This window comes from Hemiscyllium ocellatum, chromosome 8, assembly GCF_020745735.1.
Source record: "Hemiscyllium ocellatum isolate sHemOce1 chromosome 8, sHemOce1.pat.X.cur, whole genome shotgun sequence".
NCBI classification, from domain to species: domain Eukaryota; kingdom Metazoa; phylum Chordata; class Chondrichthyes; order Orectolobiformes; family Hemiscylliidae; genus Hemiscyllium; species Hemiscyllium ocellatum.
In genome coordinates, this window is record NC_083408.1 from 94,107,448 (window position 1) to 94,130,494 (window position 23,047).

Genomic DNA, 23,047 nt, shown 5'->3' on the forward strand with positions numbered 1-23,047 from the left:
TGTTTCGGGCATAAGCCCTTCATCAGGAATCAATAAGCCCTTCATTTCCTGATGAAGGGCTTATGCCTGAAACGTCAAATTTCCTATTCCTTGGATGCTGCCTAACCTGCTGTGCTTTAACCAGCAACACATTTTCAGCTGTGATCTCCAGCATCTGCAGACCTCATTTTTTCCTCTCGAGATGAATGACAACATTGTATTTGCTTTCCTAACTACCGACTCAACCTGCAAGTTGACCTAAAGAGAAACCTGGACTCGGACTCCCAAGTCCCTTTGCACTTCAGACTTCAGAATTTTCTCCCCATTTAGAAAATACTCCAAGCCTCCATTCTTTCTACTAAAGTGCATGACCTCACACTTTCCCACGCCACCTCTTTGCCGGCTCTAGTCGTGCAGTGTAAGGTATGCTTGGAATATGTAGCTCACTCTGTACGGACACTACTGAAGTGTGTCCGCCAATGTTGGAATCTCATCTTCAGGAGCTCCATTACCTGCTCCAGGAGGGCCCTGTTGGAAGAATTGCATTGTATTTGCACACAACCTCAGCCTTCAATCAATTGCAGAGAGTAGCCTTTGTCTCCCAGCAACCATCCTCAGGCTCTTAAAATGAATCAGAAAATTCAGTGTTCTCAATAATAACATTATGGCTGCTACCTAGCCATTATGGCGTGGACCTTTAGTTTGCAGAACAGATGATCGCAGAGGATTTATACATTTACTGAATAGAAGACTTTCTGTTCATTAAGTTAGCCACATTACAATTTGGTGCTTTCACCGGGACATGTAGAAAGTCTATAACACCTTACACTTATGGGAATCCACCCCTCATGAAAAATCCCATTTTCAGGACTGTAGCACTGATATCATCACTGGGAAATGATTTGAAGCAGTGTGATCTGGAACATCAGTAAGAGTTTTCATACATTTGTGGATTGAGAATTGAGAGACCTCCAATGGATTCTTGGAAGCTGCCAAGTTCATAAAAAATTGGCACAGTTGTCACATCAATGACCACCAGGATAGGATGGTCATCCTCTCCTTCAGGTCAACTGTCCTGCTTCAGCAGATAATGAAAATCCATGCAGGTATCCTGGGACATTGTCAGCCTGTGGTGCTCATGTGCTTTGCTCAGGAAGCTGCTTTGGGAATGATGGATTTTAGGGTCCTTGACCTTACTGTGCATCCTGAGGGTCCTTCAGCTGTCACTTCCTCATCTGCACCATTTGTAACTCCTCAGATATTGAGGTAATGTAAGTCCAAATGCAAGTGTAAGTCCTTGGATAATATCCAGGCTTTAGCTGATAGTGGGAAGTTAGATTTGTGTCAAAGAAGTACCAGGCCATGATTGTTTCCAACATGAAAAAGAATCTAATCATCTGCCTTTGACATTCAATGGCATTACCAACACTGAATATCTCACTATCAGCATTTTGGAGGTTACCGTTGACCAGAAACCAAACTGGACTCAGCATATAGGTACTGTGGCTACAAAAGAAGATCAAATGCTGAAAATCCTGCAGCAAATAACTCACCTCCTGACTCTCCAAAACCTGTCTAGCATCTACAAAGCACACATCAGGAATGTGGCTTGGGTGAATGCAGCTTCAAACAACACCCAACAATCTTGACACCATCCAGGAGAAAACACTCACTTGATGGATATCACATCTGGCACCATTTTTTCCCTCCACCACTAATACTCAGTAGCAGCAAATTGTACCATCTTTCCAAATAAACTGCAGTAATCCACCAAAGCTCCTTTGAGAACAGTTTTCAAACACGTGACCACTACCATCTAAAAAGATGTGAAAAGCCTCGTACCTTCCTGACTTGGAAATATATTGCTGTTCCTTCAGTCAATTTCATGAAACTTCCTTCCTAATAGCAATTTTTGGTGTCTCTACAGGATTACAAAGCTCACGACCACACTATCAAGGGCAACTTTGGATGGATAACACATGCTGGCTGACCCAGTGAAGCTGAAGCAGTGAATGAGCATTAAGAGAGTGAACCAGGAGTCCTGAAGTGCCCCATCTTCCAAAGCATGAGGTGGGTGCTTATCCCTGTACACAAAGTTACCCCGGAGTAACATTGCATTTAAGTGTGTTTGTGCACTCTAAAATGCGCTACTGAAGTCATACACTTCCCTTCTCACCTCTGTCGAAGGGCCCAGAGTACCATGCTAAGTCTGACAGAGTTTCACATGCATTTCCTCTAACCTGATTTACTGCATCCATTGCTCCCGATGTGGTCTCCTCTACATTGGAGAGACTGAGCACAAACTCAGGAACCGGTTCAGGGCACATTTATGGTCCATACACTCCAATCAACCCCACCTTCCAGTTGCCATCCATTTCAATTCCCCCTCCCACTCCCCTGATGACATGTCCATCCTGGGCCTCCTCTACCTTCAACACAAGGCCACACACAAATGGGAGAAAGAACACCTCATCTTCAGCCTCGGGAGCTTACAACCATACAGTATCAACATAGAATTCACCAGTTCCAAGTGTCCCCACCTTTTCGAACACCCCACCTCATCCCCCCACAGGCCCTCCTTGTCCATCATACCCCTTTGACTTGACCAACTCGTCCATCTTCCTTCCCACCTATCTGCTCCACCATTCCCACTGACCAATCACAGCCACCTCCTATCTGCATTCACCTCTCCTACTTGCATTTACCTATTGCCGCCCCTTCCCCTTTCCCCTAGCACCCCCCTATCCATTCTGCAGCCCCTTTCATCCTCCCCCAGCCCTGATGAAAGGTTCTGACCTGAAACGCCAACTCCCCTGCTCCTCTGATGCTGCTTGACCTGCTGTGCTTTTTCCAACTCCACACCTCATCGACTGTATGAAAAGCGAGTGGGAGACATGCCATGTTGATGTATTGAGGCTGGTATGCATTCAATGCCAAATTCAGTGAAAGAAAATTGCAGATGGTTGCTGCCCATGGGATAGAGTCATGGAGATGTACAGCATGGAAACAGACCCCTCGATCCAACTCAACCATGCTGACCAGATATCCTAAACTGATCTAGTCACATTTGCCAGCACTTGGCCCACATCCCTCTAAACCCTTCCTATTGATGTACCCATCCAGATGCGTTTTAAATGTTGTAATTGTACCAGCCTTCACCACCTCCTCTTCCATACATGCACCACTTGCTGTGTGAAAATGTTGCCTCTCAGGTCCTTTTAAATCTTTCCCCTCTCACCTTAAACAGATGCCCTCTAGTTTTGATCTCTCCTGTCCTAGGGGGAAAAAAAAGAACTTGGCTATTTACCTTATCCTATGATTTTACAAGTCTACAGAAGGTTCCCCCTCAGCCTCTGACACTTCAGGAGAAAAAGCCTCAGCCTATGTTGAGGACTGCTGCTCAAGATGGATGCCCACAGGAGCAAGCAAAGAGTTCAAGTGTTAGGCATCCGGTCAGATTTCCACACTATAAATTATCACCATCTAGTTTCTCTCCATTGCCTGGTAAAATAGCAAACTGCACAGAAATGAGATGAGATTAGATAATAACTCGAGTGATTGTGACAAGGTCAGCGGGGTGAATCTCATAGAATATGAGTTCTCTGACTGAGGCTGCCAACCTGGTCCAATCATGGAGCCCTGACTGACAGATATAAACAGTGTCAGAGGTTTTGCTCACTCTAAGAGTTGGTTCTGAGAAAAACGGCCCAGTGTCAAGTTCTAAGTAAATAAAGGATGGCTTTGTGATGGGATACTACCCTCTATGGAGTGATTTCAATAATGAACTGTTAATCCATGGAAATAGGTCTCTAGTCGCTCACTGTTAAAACCATGACTGGAAAATAGGATTATTTTCCTGCTCATCAAGCATCTCATTTTTTCTGGTCTTGCCATATTTTCCCAAAGGACACAGCATCGCCCATATCGTTCAGAAGCTGCAAACATTCCTCTCGGTAACTTTAGGTGAAAGCGACTCCAGAAAATAGATGGTATAAACGTTTCAGACAGCATACCTTCAGAAGCTGTCGTCCCTTGGTCCAATCAAAACTGAGTTATTGGTGTTATGCACAGTATTGACCTAGATCATTAAGTGCACAATTATTCTGTTCCAATCACTCCTGTAACCTATCTGACTAACTTTTCTCACTTCAAATCCATGAGAACTGTTCACAATTGTTTCACATCAGTATGCATTGATCTGTGCAGGCCTTCACTTACCCCGGACATTTGTTAAAAAATTACTCTCCTTTCACTCTTGGGGTTTTTTGAACAATGAGCACCTATGTTAGGCTTTATGGATGCTCTTTTAAACATCAATAGGGTCCCCTGGTGTTCACCAACAACCACACTAAAATCTACTGGACCATCAGCCATCATTTCCACCAACTCCAGAAGGATGCCTTGACCAGACACATATTCCCTTTCCCTCCCTTGTCAGCCTTCCACAGGGACTGCTCTCTCCAGGACTTAACTGGTCCACACTTCCTCCACTCCAAACAACCCGCCCACACCCCCTTGATAACCTTTCCATGTAATTGTAGTAGGTATAATGACTGCCTGTTCACTTCCTCCCTCCTCACTGTCCAAATCCCAAGACATACATTTCCCTGCGCTTCACTCAACCTACTCTGTCAGATCACAATGTGGTCTGCTCTATATTGGAAGATGAAACACAGACAGGACAATCGTATTGCTAAACACCTAAGTTCTGTCTGCAAAATGACCTGAGCTTCCTGTTGCCTTCTACTTCAGTGCACCGCTGTATACCCTCTTCAGCATCTCTGTCTCAAGCTTGCTACAACGCTCTAGTGAAGCTCAGTACAAACTGGAAGAACAGCATCTCATTTTCCACTCGAACACCCTGTAGCCTTCAGGACTTAATATTGAATTCAATGTTTTTAGGTTCTGGGCACCTTCTGCTATGTCCTTTCCCCAGACCCCACATACCAGGCCTTGTCATCACATGGGCTGTTAGCACAGTCATTGTCAGCCACGAATACTCTCCATGAGTTGCTTCACACTCTCCCAGGCTGAACTTTCCCCATTCCTTTGTCTATCCAGTTGTTTTTCTCTCTTTCTCTGGGCTGAAAAATGTGTTGCTGGTTAAAGTAGAGTCCATTCCTGATGAAGGGCTCTGGCCCGAAACGTCGAATTTCCTGTTCCTTGGATGCTGCCTGACCTGCTGTGCTTTAACCAGCAACACATTTTCAGCTCTGATCTCCAGCATTTTACATTCAAATTCTCTCATATTAATGGACAACATCCCATTAAACATCTTAATTACATTCTGTGCCTACATAATCTGTTCTAACTCATTCCCAGAACATGTAAAATCCTTTACACCTTGGATTTCTCCAGTTGTCTGTGTTTAACAAAAACTCTGCATTTCATTCTTCCTGCCAAAGTCAACAATGTCGCATTTTTCCTATTATACTCTATTTACCAGCTTTTAACCCACTCACACGCAAACATATTTTCCTTCCTACCTTTGCATTTCTGTAGATTTAGCTACTTTGCTTCTTCTTTCCTCATTTAAGTTATGATGTAAATTGTTAAAAAACTGAGACCCAACACAGACCCTTGTGGGAGTCCACTTGTCAATTCCTGCCAACAAAAAAAAAGACCCATTCATGCATACTCTCCTTTCTGTCTGCTGGCCAATCAATCTTCCATCCATGCTGAGATAATTTTATTTTCTGCAATGACCTCTGAGGTGACACTTCCATCGCATGCGTTACAGTGCCTGTAATTCAGCCTCCTGCTGATAAACTCTGAGCTGAAACTACTCAACTTTCAAACATGTGTTGCAAAAGGATCACAATGAGATCCAGCCCCCACCTGCTGCAGCCTTGGCACATCACCTATCCTGCCATCCTTAATAAGTAATTACTATTCACTTATTTATGTTGCTTTTTATACATTGCATTAACTTTATCATCATTTTTGTACAATATGTTAAACTTAATAGAATAGTACTTAATCACTTATCAGATACTCACGAGTAAAAAGTGAGGTCTGCAGATGCTGGAGATCAGAGCTGAAAATGTGTTGCTGGTTAAAGCGCAGCAGGTCCAAGGAATAGGAAATTCGACGTTTCGGGCATAAGCCCTTCATCAGAAAGGGCTCGTATCAGACACTCACCCAATGATTTCTTTCCCTATTGTAGAGCAAGAACCTGTTCTTGCAGGGAGAGAAGGGTAAAGTGGCTAAAATTAAAGGAAACAGTTAACTCCTTCCTCTTCTTCATTGAACAGTACACTCACCAATCTCTCAGGATTGCACTCAGTTTTCTTAACTGAACTCATTTGTCTTTAGCTATACCCAAAAATCCTGTATTAGTAGTCCACTGAACTGGGCCTAAAGAAACACAATTCAAACACTTATCTGATTACATAACTAATTAACTACTCAGCTCTTAAAGCAGAGAGTGTTTACCCTGACTCAGCTGGAAGAAAGCAACTTAGTCTGCTTGCAGACTGATAAATAAAACACAGTATGTTTCAGTAATGTTAATTATATTTTAGATTAGATTTTAAGAGCAAACTCAGTTTTTTTTAACTCCCCACTCACCAAACCTTTGGTCTGCAATCAGTGTCCAACACTGCACTCATTTGCATTTGGGATTGATGATGATTTATTTCCAATCTGGTTCAGTAGGTTCTGAGATAGCTAATACACCCAGTAAATGAACTGCAATCTTGGATACATGCAGGGTGCTTGGAAGATCATATATATGAATTACTTGAATGTTTATATGCTTTCTCCAACACTTCAATTGCCTCTACACAAACGCATGGACCTTTTATGTGTTGGTCTGTCTCAAGCAAGAGTCTAGATTAGAGTGGTGCTGGAAAAACAGCAGTTCAGGCAGCATCCGAGGAGCAGTAAAATCGATGTTTCGGGCAGAAGCCCTTCATCAGGAATACAGGCAGAGTGCCTGAAGGGTGGAGAGATAAGTGAGAGGAGGCTCTCGCCTGTATTCCTGATGGAGGGCTTTTGCCCGAAATGTCGATTTTACTGCTCCTCGGTTGCTGCCTGAACTGCTGTGTTTTTCCAGCACCACTCTAATTTTGACTCTGGTTTCCAGCATCTGCAGTCATTGTTTTTACCTGTGTCAAGCCAGAGTCTCCTACAAAGCTAATGTAGAGTGATAATGGTCGGAATAGTGTAAGATCAGTGTTTAGTCCAATTCCATGAGTTTGTACTCAGCAGGTTTGGTTAACAAGACCACCTTTAGGGAAAATGCTGACAGTGCAAAAGTACCTTCAGCTGTCTCATTCTTCTGTGGTTATATGTTATTGGACTTGAAATTGCAGCATTGGAAGGAAAGCCATTCCCACTTTCTAGACTATTCCCCATTCTTCTGGCTTAGCATTATCTCTTCCTCTCATTCAATTAAGAAAATGTATCTTTTTGCTTCACTGTAATTCAATGAGAAATTCTCAACTTGTTGCTGTAGGATATAAAAAATGATTATGGATCCAGATCACACATCATATCCGAAAAAAAACAAATTTCATTTGCATCAATCCCTGCCACCAATTTTTAAATACTGTCCATAAGTTGAAAATCTGCCTCAGAGAGTCATGTTAAGATTCTTAATAAGTCTGAATATGTTGCATTTATTCATTATATTGCTCTAAGTGAATAATTGTCTCTCCAGCAAAGAATCAGTTGACTATCAATATCCAAATCACCTCACACCAAAGCTCTTTGGTGGAGCAATTTCACCCCGTCCTTCTGTGCGAATTACTTGCTTGACATCCTACTCTGGATGAATCACAATTTCTTCCATTTAAGCATATGAAAGACTTGTGTCTTTGTCCCTCATTATAAACCCTGAATGGCTACTTCCCATTCTGTCTCAGGTTAAAGCAAACCTTTTATAACCTTGGTATTTAAATTGATCCCAAGCTGAGCTTCTGGTTCCTTCATCAATGATGCTTACTCCCTCCTGGATTTATTATATCATCTTTCTTCCTGCGTTAGCCAAGATTTGCAAGGATGTTGCGAGGGTTGGAGGGTTTGAGCGATAGGGAGAGGCTGAGTAGGCTGGGGTTATTTTCCCTGGAATACCTTCAGCTAAGGGGTGACCTTACAGAGGTTTATAAAATCATGAGGGGCATGGATAGGGTAAAAAGAAGAGGTCTTTTTTTCCCAGGGTGGGAGGACCCAAAATTAGAGGGCAAAGATTTAAGATGAGAGGAGAAAGATTTAAAAGGGACCTTTGGGCAGCTTTTTCACGTAAAGGGTGGTGCAAGTATGGAATGAACTGCCAGAGGAAGTGGTGGAGGCTGGTACAACTACAACATTTAAAAGGCATCATGAATAGAAAGATTTAGAGGGATATAGGCTAAATGCTGGCAAATGGGACGAGACTGATTTAGGATTCTGGTCGACATGAGTTGGATTAAATAATCTCTTTCCATGCTGTATATCGCTATGACTCTATTTAATGCTTCAAACGTCATGTACAACACCAGATGCAACTATTAAAAAATCATTCTGCAGGTGTTCCAACTTCTACCCAACAAAACCTAAACTCAACAAAAATTCCAATGTTTACTTCCTGTTTTATGCTGAATGCTCCTTCCAACTTGCCCTCTGTATATTGACCCATATTGGTTCTCGGCTCCCCAATGCTTCAAACTTATAATTATTATCCTCCAAACTCAATTGCATCATGGTCTTTCCTGATCTTACAGCCATATGACAACTTTCTTAAATCCCAAAAACCATCAATCCATGGCTATAGCCTCTTCTTTCTCCACTTTCTTGAGACAACGGTGAAGGACATGTTTTGAGGTATCCAATTTGCTTTACTTTAGAATGTATTCTCAAGGTCTCTGCATCTCTACTCTCCTAATAGTTTCTTTAACTCAATTTTAACATTCCTTTGATAACTTCAGATATTTTGTTATGCTAAGGATAACATAATTGAATGCTGATATTAGTTGTATGAACACTTGCAAAAAGATGCATATTCTATATGCTTCATTTAAAATCGCATTAGACGAAGCCTGGCGTAGGAACTGCAGTGAGGTCTTGAGACAAGTTTTATAGCATTGTAACCTCCAGTTTTCAAGTTGTATTCCTAACCTGTGTTCCCAGCCTGCGTGTAGCATTTTTGTATCTACAGCATATCCAGCTATTGTTGAAATCGGATGTATTGCTGGAAGTGTGTCTAATAACATTTAGTTTCTCTCCTACATTTGCCAATTAATTCAATTGTCTTTAAGTGAGAAGTTAGTGAGGTTAAAAGATGCCCTAAATCCTGGCTAACTATGGAAATTCCCCCTGTCTCCACCCTATCACTTGGACTGACAACCCCCTCAAAAAAAAGACAAAAAGAAATGCCTCTCATAGCCAGCTAAGTCTGGTCCCAATCTCACAAGACAACCTTGCCTATTTCCAAACTGACCACAGCCCCATCTTTAACCTGTCTCCCCTTTGTATCCAACAGCCACCCTATGCCTTCACCCACCAGCCACCCGATCCTTTCACCCACTTGGCATCCCATTTCTTCACCCACCTAGCATCCTATCCCTTCGTCCAACTGTTAACCAACTTCCTTTCCTACTTACCTTAGATGTTTACCATCTTTCAGCATACATCAAAGTTTCTCAGAATCTTGAAGTCTTAAAATAAGGAAACTAGTTTTAGCATGGTTTCAACATAAATCCAACTCACTGTTGGACTCCTTACCTGAATTAGACTACTGGCCCAGAAGTCTGGAAGTCTGGAAAGAGGACTTCTTTAAAAGCAGGTATGTCGTTCTTTGGTTCAGATTTCTGATACAGATTGGAAGATCTGAGTCCATTGATTGAAGCCCCCTCCAGGATCACAGTACGTAATCTATCCTGACATTCTTGTGTGGGAATAAAGGAGTATTGCATTGCTGGACACATCAGCAATCAGAAACGTTGCGAAGGCAAAGTCAGGATTCAACCCATGTTGGTGAAAATAAATACAACGCCCAATCTATTCAATGAACAGCAGAGACTTCATCCAATATAAGTCTAAACTAAAATAGTCTTAACCAAAATCAAGCATTTTAAAATTCATTCATTCATGGCTGTCAGTACTTAAGCCAGCATTTATTGCCCATCGCTAACTGATTGATTACTCACACAATCTGCTGTTCATGGAGCCTTACTGTGGACAAAATGAATATCATATTTAGCTGGATAACAATAGTACCTACAACAAGAACTTGTACTTTGTGTTTTGGCACTTTCTGTGATGTAAAGGATGTTAGATAAATGCAAGTTCTTTCTTTAAGATATAAACTAGATTTAGTAACAGATTTGATTGATTGTCGTAAAATAATTTTTTTACTGCTTTTACTGGCTAACATTAATTTAAAATCACAAGCTAGTTCAATCCAAGTGACTGCTGGAATAAAAGATCTTTACTTACATAATCCTACATGGGCCAGCTGACTCTCTTCCTGCCTTCAAGGCTCTTTGATGTCTAGTTATAAATACTACTCAAATCTGTTCATTGCATTAACTGTATCTGGTAGAATTTTAATAACGTTACATTATATTTCAATAAATATATATCACTTTTGCAGCAATTCATTAAACTTGCCAAAATAAATTGTAAATCCGAAGTCTGAAAAACGTGGGACATAAAGACTAATCGTTTTAGGCTTCAAGCATTTGTAGTGTATGTTTGCTCTGGCAGCATAACAATGAGAGCCATGAATAGATATTTAAACACTTACAGCAGGGAAAGGATTAGGATCTCTTTGAACAGTGGGTTTATTTAGAGCAAGGATTGTATACCTTTTAGTGATGTCTAATGGTTTTGTGCTGAAGGAGAAAGATAAACCACAGGACCATAACATAAAATACTTCAAATACTTTACTTTAGATTTAAGGAAGCTCATTAGAGAACGACTACTAGAATAACTAAAGACACATGTCTTTAACATGAAATTAATTTTTCCGCTGAAGCCCAGCTTATATTTGAAATGAAATTAGTTTTTTTTATTAATGATACATCGCCAGCCAGTGTAATATTCTCCTGCAAATTCTCTGTGGAGTAAAAGGGACATTTTTACTCTTTTCTTTTAATTCCTGTGAATTACACTCATTAAAATAGTGAAAAAAAAGTTGGTTAAAGCTATAATCATGAGACAACGCAATGCTGGAATCAGAGAATGCAACAGCACTGACGTTGGGCCCATTCTGTCTTTGCAAACTCTCTGTAAGAGCTACGGAGTTAGTCTATCTTCCCTGATTTGAACCCATAGCTCTGCAAACCTATACTCTTTGGATTACAGTCTAATTTCTGTTTGATAAACATGATTGAGTTTGCCTCCTCCGAAGTCTTGGGAATGTATTCCAGATCCTAAACATACCATTGCTCATATTGTTTAAGAATCAACATGCTGCCACGCTTAATGTATTTAAAAGAAGGAAGAGATTTGCAGTTTTATAGCATCTTCACAACCTCAGAATGTTCTTTCGAAGCTTCCCAGCCAAAGAACTATATTGAATTGTGGTCATAAACTGCTTTTTAAAAATTAATCTGAGTGATTATTATAAAGGATTTCATCCCACTGGAATGAAATACTCTTTCGCCTTTATGATTCACAATTTTCCACTAACCATCATATGGCCAGGAACGGCAGTAAATTGGAGTGAAATGAAGCTTTAACGATCAGTTGCACATAGTTTGTTTTAATTGGTCCTTATAAACAGCGCTCTCTACAGTTTGAGTATGATAATTTAATGTTTCTGACAAATTATTCTTGGAACTCCTTTGCCTGGGATTGCCAACTGAAGGTAACTGGCTTTGCAGAATTGTCACTTTGCCAACACAGCATCCAAAAAGAAATCTTCCTTCCATTACACTTCAGTGTCTTTTAAGACTTTAACTTGTTGCTGCATCAAGGATCTATTTCGGAGCCAAGAACAAATACATTTTGCATTACATGCTGAAACATATTAAAGAAAGACTACTCAAGCTCAGTTTGACTTCACTGCTGGAGCCACTCAGTTTAGAGGCAGTTGAAGTTTTGTGCAGAATCTTGTTTTTTGAGATGGATCAGGTTATCTGGCATAGTTACATTCTTCTCAGCTCATCATGACCTACCAAATCGTATGGGTAGGGCATTCCAAAGCCCATTAAGACCTCTTCACTTCAGCTTCCAGAAACAACATTTAAATAATACCCAAACACCATTAGCCATGATAGTCTGCTGCCTCATTAAAAAGATGATGTGGAGATGCTGGCATTAGATTGAGGTGGACAGTCAGAAGTCACACAACACCAGTCCTGCAAAGATTTGTTTTTCAGCCTGTCAACACTCTACTCACAGTATTTGTATTTATTTATTGACATTCTTAATTCTTGGCATTATCTTGTCATTATCTCTCCTCCTGTATATATTCTGTGCCTTGGTGCCTCTCTCCACTTCACCTGAGCGAAGGAGCAGTGCACCTAAAGCTTGTCATTTTAAATAAACCTGTTGGACTATAACCTGGTGTTGTATAACTTCTGACTTCATGAAAGAGATAACTGGTGGTGAGCTTATCTTGAGGGTCAGTGTGCCTCAGGTAAGGAGCAAGTTTGAGAAGACATGACCCCTGCTTCCAGGTAACTTCAGCCAAAACAGGGATTGAAGACGAAATGTTAGCATCACAAACCATCCACCTAGCCACCTCAGTTAACTTCACTCTGTAAAGCAGGATCATCATCCAACTCTGACAGCCAGTCACAACATCCCAAGGAAATAGTCAAGACCAGACAGGAAAGTGACTGCTCTTTTAACCAGACATTCTCCTGCAGGACATGTGAGAGAGAGAAAGGATGTAATATTTCCATCGGATAGAACATTTCAACCAATAAATGCATTCTGAACAAAAATTGCTGCAATGGTCAGCAGAAGGGATGTCTCAGGACAACCTAATGTGAGTGCCACCAAAAAAGATGAATGATCTGCTGTGATCCACCAGGATAAGTGTCATTCTGCAGAACACACACTGTAGAATGGTCACAATCCAGAAGACTGCCACAACCAATTCTGTGTGTGAAGTATCGCTATCCAGTGCACTGAATATGTCTCAATTAACTAGAGTTACCAATGTTCACTAGCTGCCTCACAATAGTACCAGCACTCTCATATCTGCCAGGGCTCACAGTCAAAACAAATGTACTACAGCTTTCAGCAGCACCTGCACCATTAGCCCCATCACAACTAGAAGAACTTCAATGCCTAATATATTTTCACCAAAGAAGTGCATGGAACAAGGATTCAAACACTAAAAGAAGCTTTGGTCAGAACATTTCAGAGGTATCTCATGCATGCACATCCTAAAATGCTTCATTTTCTGTCACCTAGTCAAATTCTTTAACAAATCAGAAGCAACATTTACCCTTAGCTCCTCAGATGTCCCATGCCACATTTTTCGCAGCAGTCACTCAGAAATGTATTCTCAATTCGAGGGATTGACAACTCAACCAGGATATATGAAGTTAAAAATCACACAACACCAGGTTATAGTCCAACAGGTTTAATTTGAAGCACACTAACTTTTGGAGAGTCACTCCTTCACCACCTGATGAAGGAGCGTCGCTCCGAAAGCTAGTGTGCTTCCAATTAAACCTGTTGGACTATAACCTGGTGTTGTGTGATTTTTAACTTTGCACACCCCAGTCCAACACCGGCATCTCCAAATCAGGATATATGAATGCAGGCAAAGTACTCATGTACCTATGCTAGTGTGTCTTTTTGCTTCCCTCCTTTTGCAAGAGAAGAATATGCACAATGAGAGTGTGAACTTGCACAGATAGCATAACATCAGACTCCTGACTGACTCCAAGTAGCAGGCAGCTGGGCTGTCAAGATATCAAAGTGCCTGTGTCTATGCTGAAGGGAAAATGGGATGTATGCAGCGAAAAAGCCTCTACTCTGCAACTGCCATCTGCACATGAAGCAGCAACATCTTGAAAACATCTTGGGTCAGGGAGGCAGCTTGCAATACTAGCTTTTCCTATTCTACTTTGATCAGACCTCCACTTCTTTTTGTTCCCTAAAGAGCACCATCCTCCAATCCCATCTGAGGCATCAACTCTTGTACCAACTCCTGTTGCTAACTGTCACCAGGTAAGGACCCCTAAGTTAGAATACCCCAAATCATTATGCTCCAGGTTTAAATAGCTCTCCTTCTCCATTCACTTCCCTACCCTGTCACCCAGACCAGTTGTGTTCGAGAGAGGACACACACACAAACACGTACATGCACATGAGTGCAAGAACAAGATATACAGGTGGCTGTGGATTATAGTGAAGAGTAGACAGTAGAACGTTGCAGTAATTACATGGTTAATTGTAACATTGACTTTGGTACATGAGCAGTCAACCTCAAGATCATTGACTTTGCTGCTTGGTTAAAATCCTTTTGCACTCGTTTCTTTTGACAGTGGCTGGCTGGCAGCAGTCAATTTCTTTTTAATTCATGCACAGGATGTGGGTGTCGCTGGCTGGCCAATATTTTATTGCCCATCCTTAGTTGCACTTAAGAAGGTGATGGTGAGCTGACTTCTTGAACCGTTGCAGTTCACATGCTGTAGCTTGACCCATAGTGCCCTTAGCGAGATGATTCCAGGATCTTGAGAAAACCACAGTGAAGGAAGGTGCTCCAGGATAGGTTAAGTGGCTTGGAGGGGAAATTGCAGGCAGTGTTGTTCCCATGTACCTGCTACCCTTGTCCTTCTAGATGGAGTGGTCATGGCTTTGGAAGGTGCTATCTAAATATATTTGGTGTATTTCTGCAGTGCATCTTGTAGGTCATACACACTGCCGAACCAAGCAACAGTTGTGGAAGGAGTGGATACTTGTGCATCTGGTGCCGATCAAATGGTCTGCTTTCTCCTGGATGTTGCTGGAGCTGCTCTATCTAGACAAATGGGGAGGATTCCATCACACTCCTGACTTGGGTCTTGCAGATGGCCAACAGGCTTTGGAGGTCCGGAGTCAAAGTTGAGGACTCCTAGGAGAACTCCTTCTCTTATTGTATACCACAGTGCTGGCACCTCTGCAGAGTCTGTCCTGCCATGGGACAGGACATACCCAGGAATGGTGATGGGGGTGCCTGGGAAGTTGTCTGCAAGGTATGAATCTGTGATGATGACTATGTCAGGCTGTTGCTCAGCTAGGAGAAAGTGAGGACTGCAGATGCTGGAGATCAGAGCTGAAAAATGTGTTGTTGGAAAAGTGCAGCAGGTCAGGCAGCATCCAAGGAACAGGAGAATCGACGTTTCGGACATAAGCCCTTCTTCAGGGCTGAAGAAGGGCTTATGCCCGAAATGCCGATTCTCCTGCTCCTTGGATGCTGCCTGACGTGCTGCGCTTTTCCAGCAACACATTTTTCAGGTCTGTTGCCCAATTAGGCTATGAGACTCCTCTGAAAATGTGTTTCTGGAAAAGTGTAGCAGGTCAGGCAGCATCCAAGGAGCAGGAGAATCAACGCTTCGGGCATAAGCCCTTCTTCAGGAATAGTCTCCTATGAGAGAGACTCCTCTCCCAATTTTGGCACTAGCCCCAGGGGCACTTTGCATGGTCAACAGGGGCCATTTCTCGTGTTTTCATTTCTGATGCCTAGATTAATGCCAGGTGGTCCATCTATTTTCATTTCTTTGTTAAGAAAGGATTTTTCTCTTTCACCTGCTGTGAAGGAGTGACTAAAAGCTGTTCGCAAACTGTGACCTTCGCAGCACACTAGTCCACACATTAGCATGTCAAACTACTGAGGGATTGCAATCACGAATTGCAATCAAAAGTGAGGGATTGCAATCAGTTTTAAAGCTTTTTGTGTGTATAACCATAAGGGTAAGACACAAACAAGTCTGCAGGAAATGGATTCCTGCTGAGAAGGAAATGGCTAGTCAGCCTCTCAATTTCTCCTCCATTTTAGTCTTTCTGTTTTAAGTTTCACTGACCCTGTATCTTAGATTAGATTAGATTCCCTACAGTGTGGAAACAGGCCCTTCAGCCCAACCAGTCCACACTGATCCTCTGAAGAATAACCCACCCAGACCCATTTCCCTCTGACGAATGCCCCTAACAGTATGGGCAATTTAGCCTGGCCAATTCACCTGACCTGCACATCTTTGGACTATGGGAGGAAACCAGAACACCCGGAAGAAACCCATGCAGACATGGTGAGAATGTGCAAACTCCACAGACAGTCGCCTGAGACTGGAATCAAACCTGGGACCCTGGTGCTGTGAGGCAACAGTGCTAACCACTGAGCCACCGTGCTGCCCCATACAAGTGTATCGTTCCTTGGGTCCACACAGGACTTCGTAGGCATCCTTTAACTTTAGCAGTCCTATTTTCTGAAACGGTATGGGAATTTCAATTTCAATACGTCCATAAGTACTTTGGGGTTCTAATCCATCGTTGGGAAACTCTGAGGTGGAACAGTCAGGTACTTCAGAGGATGCTCCATCACGATGCTCCTCCCAGCCTCCATCAACAAGACACATTCACTTCAGCAGATAGTCTATCAATAGAGGGCTCAAGGTCACATTCGGTAATGGGACTGGAGCTGGTACAATAGGTTACGGTCAAGGTCTCTGACAATCAGAGGACTGCTGGTCTCTGCTGGATCCACTACAGGTGATGAGCCTCTGGAACCCTCTGTGGTGACTGTGATGCAGGTACAGATACAAATAGGGATACAAATGTTTATTGTGCTAGTGATCATGTGATCAAAGTCTGACATTGTGGCAACGGTATATAAGTGCATGGCTTTCTTCATGGAATAGGTGTTGGGCTGTTATGGAGAGCTGGGCCTGGCAGAGAAATCAGTAACTACTGGACATATGTAGCAACCTTCACTCCATTGCTTTAATTCCAGTTTAATGCATTCCTTCATTAGGTGGGAGGGGTTTGTGGGATCTTAGCCTGCCTCCAAGTTACCCATTTCTTACACATGCCTTCAGTCATGTAGATAGTCTTCTCTTTCCCTTTGGCTTCCCCTCTGACATGTTGCAATCTCTTTCTACAGCAGTGGCTCCCTTTCAGAATTTCATTCGACTTCCCTAATATTTCTGCCAACAGAATCCACCCTGAGCTCACACTCATTTAGCACACTGTGCCAGCCTAGAGCCTTGCTCTGCCCTTTTTCAATTCACCTTCTCCTTCACCATATCCAGCACATCTAATGACTCGATTATGCACACTCTCAATATGTAGCTGCCACCATTCTTTGACCCCATTATCTCTGTTGCTGTTAATTTTCCATCTGTCACCGACTTGGCTGTCTCTACTCTCGGGATCCCACTGACATCCCAACAACCACGCTCTTCAAGTTTAATTCTGTTATGCCTTCCTACAGTCATTTGTAACATTTTATTGAGCCCCTATTGCGTTGCACCCCTCACTCCTGTCTCAATCAAATTTGCTGATGCCTTGCTGTGTGGTTGCCTTGCTTAGAGAGGCTGGGTGGGCCAAACTATCTGCATTTCTCACACTATTAATGGTAGAAAACAAGGTCTTGCAAGACCTGATTATAAATGAATTCTCTGATCAGCTTGACAGATTGGGCAGTCTGCATCCTTCACACTATAGCAGTGTAAGAAACACTTCAGTCTTAGGAAGGATCCATGCTACTGAAAAGGTTCGACACAAAGGTTCCAGGAACATTGTTTCTAACATCCCTGCAACCCCACTCCCTCATCCCCAACAGCCCAACTATGGCCTCATATACATGGTTAGAGTTGTGACCTAACATTTTCCTGGCTTTTACTTAACAAGATTGCAACTTAACTAGAATGTAATTCGAGCATGCTGAGATGAGTTAATGAGTGTTCAAGTCAATGAATAATGAGTGCAAGAAAGCTTCCCAGCCATTATGGTCAGGAAGGTCCACCGGTTTCATAGTCACCAGGTTCTGTGTCCCAGAACTTTAATTTGACATCCAGAATCTGAATTTTGGCCTTCTGTCCTTTTAAGGTCTGCTTCCCATGTTCCTAAACAGATTTGGTAAGCACAGAAGATTCCAACTTTGTGCTGAAGCAACAGTCAGCAATTAGTAATTAAATTCACCTCCTCATTTGGCTGCCCTGTTCATGACATCTTACATTTATTTAAAATTCCAATCTCAGTTATGTGTGCATCAAAATTTCTTTTCTTCTATTGGTACCATTAAATAATAGATTCCTTTCAACTATATGGCCATTAGAGAAGACACGGTAAGCAGTAATAATGATATTGTAACCTTCTCCAATTCACTTTCAGAAAGTGAGAACTGATAAATACAGCAAATTAGAAAGGAAACTTTTACAAAGCTAAAGTTCTATCTGAAATATTTGACATCATCTCTTTAAAATTCACATTCTGAAATAGCTAGTTATAAACATTGAGAACAATGCACTTAAATTAATCCCACAGATGTTCATGAGTGAATGCAGTGCCTGTAATCTTTATGCTTGAGAGCTCATTGTCAAAATCTTTACAAATACAATTCAAATGCTTCTCAAATAATGAAATCTATGAGCTATCATCCTCTCTGGGTGTCAAATTGAAGTGCTACAATTTTAAAGTAATTTTTTAAACTCAACTCAGCACTAATATTTACAACAATAAATTTATAATAAAAATTGAATTTATCTTTTCTGTTTGTACACTGCCTTTTCCTTTAGACTAGACAGATTTATTTTTTATTGTTCAAAGCACGTACTGAGAATAATAAATGGTGCCGTTTCAGTAATCATCTGGTGCTTGACATGTTGGCCAAATGAACAATTTGAATAAAGAGCAAAACGTGCCTTTAACCTTTTGTTCTTTGTTCTTTTCTCACTAATAATTCAAATGAGGCCTTTAAACAGTTGGTTATGCCACCAGCCTTTGGTCTCCAGTGACCAAGAAAGACATCTGGCAGTTCTGAAAATTGACCTGTTTTCTGTTAAAAAGACAACATTACCCATAAGACTGTGGGAGCTATACAGGAAAGTTGACAGGAAGAGAGCTGCTAGTAGAACCTTAGGAGAGCATAATTACCCATCAAGTCAAACATAATTCTGGGAATGTAACACCACAGTGGTATAATAGGACAGTCCTGATATATCACCTAGTGATTGGTGACATAAATTTTTCAGCGATCACATCTGGCGTTTTATGTCCCTAACTGGGCCATTAGTGAGCTGTGACTAAGACGAATGATTGACAGAAGGTTCACTTTAGTTTGCAATATTCTGGATGTTCCTTCAGCAGTGATTTCTCCAAATGGGCAATCTTTGAGAATATTTGCAGCACAATACAGGACAACCTCGTAATGTATTCAGATAATTTGCAGATAGTAAAACTGCAGTATCCAGAGACTGGTGAGACACAAAACATAAGACATAAAGTAAACTAATAAGGTTTGTTATATCACAAAGGTGTTTATTTATTATATTCTGTGGTAAATACATTCATGTCATTGGGTTGTTGCCCCATAAGTAAAATTAAATTAGAATATAAAATCCTGCCTCACATTATGCCCTCTGGATGAATTCTGGGCAAAATATTATGCCAATGACTCAACCTTCTTGTAAAGTGACAGCAAACCTTTGAATAGTTGTTCTACAATGATTTGGCAATCAGAAAGATCCCAGTCTTGATGTTCTGTCTGTGCTGAGTTAACGGGATGGGATTGCAGTTGGTCTCAGTTCTCCCAGTGAGAGAAAAGTACCCTTGGTTTTCGTTCCTGAATGCAATTGTCTGTCATTAAAGTATGTAATCCAAGTACAGTGGTTCAATGATTAACTCTGCTGCCTCATAGCGTCAAGGGGGACATTAGCCTCGGGTGACTATCTGAGTGCAATTTGCACATTCTCCAGTATTTACATGGGTTCCTCCAGATGTTCTGGTTTCCTCCCACAGTCTAATGATGTGTAAGTTAGGTAGATTGGCTATGTTAAATTACGCATCCAGGGATGTGCAAGCTGGATGAGTTAGCCAAAATAAATGTAAGGGTATGAGCCCAGGCTGGGTGAGATGCTCTTCAGAAGGCCAGTATGAACTCAATGGGCCAAATGGCCTGCTCCTACACTATGGAAATTCCATAATTCTAGGTACATGTTCAGTGAAGGTTGTGATGCTGATTCATACACAATCTTCCCACAGAAATATTAATGGTCATTTGGATGTGACACTGGACCTTAAAGTAGGAAAGAAATCTGGAGAAGCAGAGAAGTACACAGTGTGCCAAAATTATCGGTAATAATGACCTTTGTCAAGAAGCAATGGTCAAAGTATCTGTAGAGGCCTTTTATTTTTCTTTTCATATGAATGACAAATGAAAAAAAAGATTTGCATCAATTTCATGGCCATCGGGTGTTCTGCAGAAAATTGAATAATTCTGAAATATAGCTACTGCTCTAATGCAGAAAATGCAGCAAGCAAGGTATGTACAGCAAGGCCCCTCATACAACAATATAAAAAAGGTTAAGTTGATCTGTTTTAAGTCAAGTGAGAATAAGTGCCTTTAATACCAACTTTTAGCTGATTGTAGAATTAAGAATCCAAAAGAAAGGAATTGGGGGAATCCTTTTTTACTGGTTGGAGTTATTCCTAGCAAAAAGGAACATATTTGTGGATTTCAGAGGTTAATCTTCTTATTGTTGAAGGCAGTACAGAGCTTGATTGCTGTAAGAGAGAAATGTTGCCGACAATTCATTTTGCATTTTACAGGACAAATCCACAGATGGCAAATTTCAGATGCTCACAACAAATTATGTGGCTGGAGAAAAATGTTGATTTGTTGGCAAATGAACTCTGATGCTCTGAGGCATTGCCATGGGGAAGATAATGGTGAACTATAAGCTCCCTAAGCTCCAAGGGAATTCATAAAGCAATGACACTTGAACATATTTTACGTGTTTGTACAGAATGGGTCCCTACATATAAATGTAGGTTACTTTTCAAAAAAGTAATGGAGCCACATTATGAATTCAACTGATTATCTTAAATTGATTGTTATTGTAGCAAATACACTGTTCCTGAGTGCACTAATAGCTGTACTATCCAGCTACTGAAGAATAAATGTAAAATTCTATTTACATTACAGCTAATAATGAAGGCCAATTTTAACTTTACAGCTGCTGCTGTGAAAATGTCACCAGTTAACAGCCCCCATTTATTTATTTTTTTGACAACACTTTTAAAAGGGTCACCTTTTGGTCCCACATTCTAACTGTCTGTGATGTAAATGGCTTCCATTCCGACTGAGAGCAGGCAGGGAAATACGCAATTTGATTTGAAGACCTTCTTCATTTTAGCCCTTCTCAACTCTACAGCAACATATATTGGACTGTAATTTGATACTGTCCAACCAGTTCCCTCAGTGGAGGCCAGAGTTTAATGTAAATACGGGGTCTGATCAAACTAAATTCGATCTCCCAGTTTAAACAGGCCCTCAGATAATCAAAGGAGTTGCACCACTGGGAGCAATCAGTTGCAGATGGTGAATTTTTTAAAGCCTAATGAAAGAAGAGTTTCTTGCACCTGATTTTTTCCCTGTAAATTGATGTTAAATGCAGGTTAACTTTTTGTGGCTGTAGAAATTGGTCGTTGTGGCCCTGCACTACGATTAGAGACAGTGTCAAATCAGACAGAGTTCTTGCTCCTAATCAATAACCAGTAATACCATCGCCCCCCTCACCCCGGCTAGCAAGTGTGTGTGTATCTGGAGATGCGCATGTGTAATTCATGGCATTGATTAATCAGTTACAATCCAGATTTTAATTGATGTAGAGAATAACCAATTGAATGAGGTACTGGGTACCATGCTAGCAACAGTTCATTACTCAATGCGTCAGGGGAGTATTCAAATTTGTTTACCTCACTCCACCTTAAACCTCGTGCAAGTCAAATTGTGCATATTTCAAATCCACTCAAGGGGCCCTCAGGACTATATATGCCCCATGATGAAAGCAGGTATTCTCAAGTATGCACCAGGTTCCATTTGCTATTCCATGATAAATGAATTTAAGGAAACCTGGAAGTTAAAAGCAGTATTTAAAATATTAATTCATGGGATATGGGTATCATTGGGTAGGTCAGCATTTATTGCCCATCCCTAAATGCCTACAGGGAGTTAAAAATCTTTCAGTCTTTCGACCTGGCATGGCCTCATGGTGGACTTCTGGCTTCAAGGTGATTACAGATTGGAGTCCTGGCCTCAAAAGCCTCGAGATGAAGCCTGGCACCATCTGGAGTCATGGCCCAGTGCAGACTGGTGGCTAGGTGCCAGTGTGGACTGGGTTGGAAGGACTTTTGTTCTGAACTTACTATTTCTTTACTTTTCGAATTTATTCCTACAATCTGTAATGCTGACTGTTTTCCTTCTTGATTTTTTCTATTCTTTTCACCCTAAGAACTTGTACTAAAGAATCTGCACCAGGGTACCTCGTACCTAAGATGGCACCATAAGTGATGACTTGGAAACTCTTCACCGTACTCACCTGAGTATACGTGACAATAAAGATAATTCAATTCAATTGCAGCATTTTTTTTTAACTATATAGTGACAACTTGTTTTTGATGTCTCTCTTCTGTTGGTAAGCTTTCTGGACCTGGTGGTGGAAGCAAAAATTGGAATCCTTTCAATAATAATGTATGGATGATTTACTTTGGATGAATGATTCTGAATGAGCCAAATAACCATCTTCCATAGTCCTGGACTTTACACAAGTTTGCTGCCTTGTAATCTCTCCTTGTGATTACATTTTCTCTGATTTGAGATATTAACTCTGTACATGGTAATATGCATGCCATTAAAAAGTCTATTAAGGATGAATCTATAATGGGAATATCACTAAAACTGTTGGATTACTTCCATGTATTATCACCAACCACTATCAATCATCAGCCATAGAGTCATACAAAGCTAAATGAGTTAGTACAATATGATAAAAGCTAATGGTATCTCCTAAATTAAATTATCATTTACGTAATCAGCTTGTACCTCAAGGGTGCTAAAGTTTGGAGCTGTATAAATTACCTTCTTTGTCCATTTACTGCTATTAACTGAAGCATACCAATAATAGATTTGTAATCATTGCA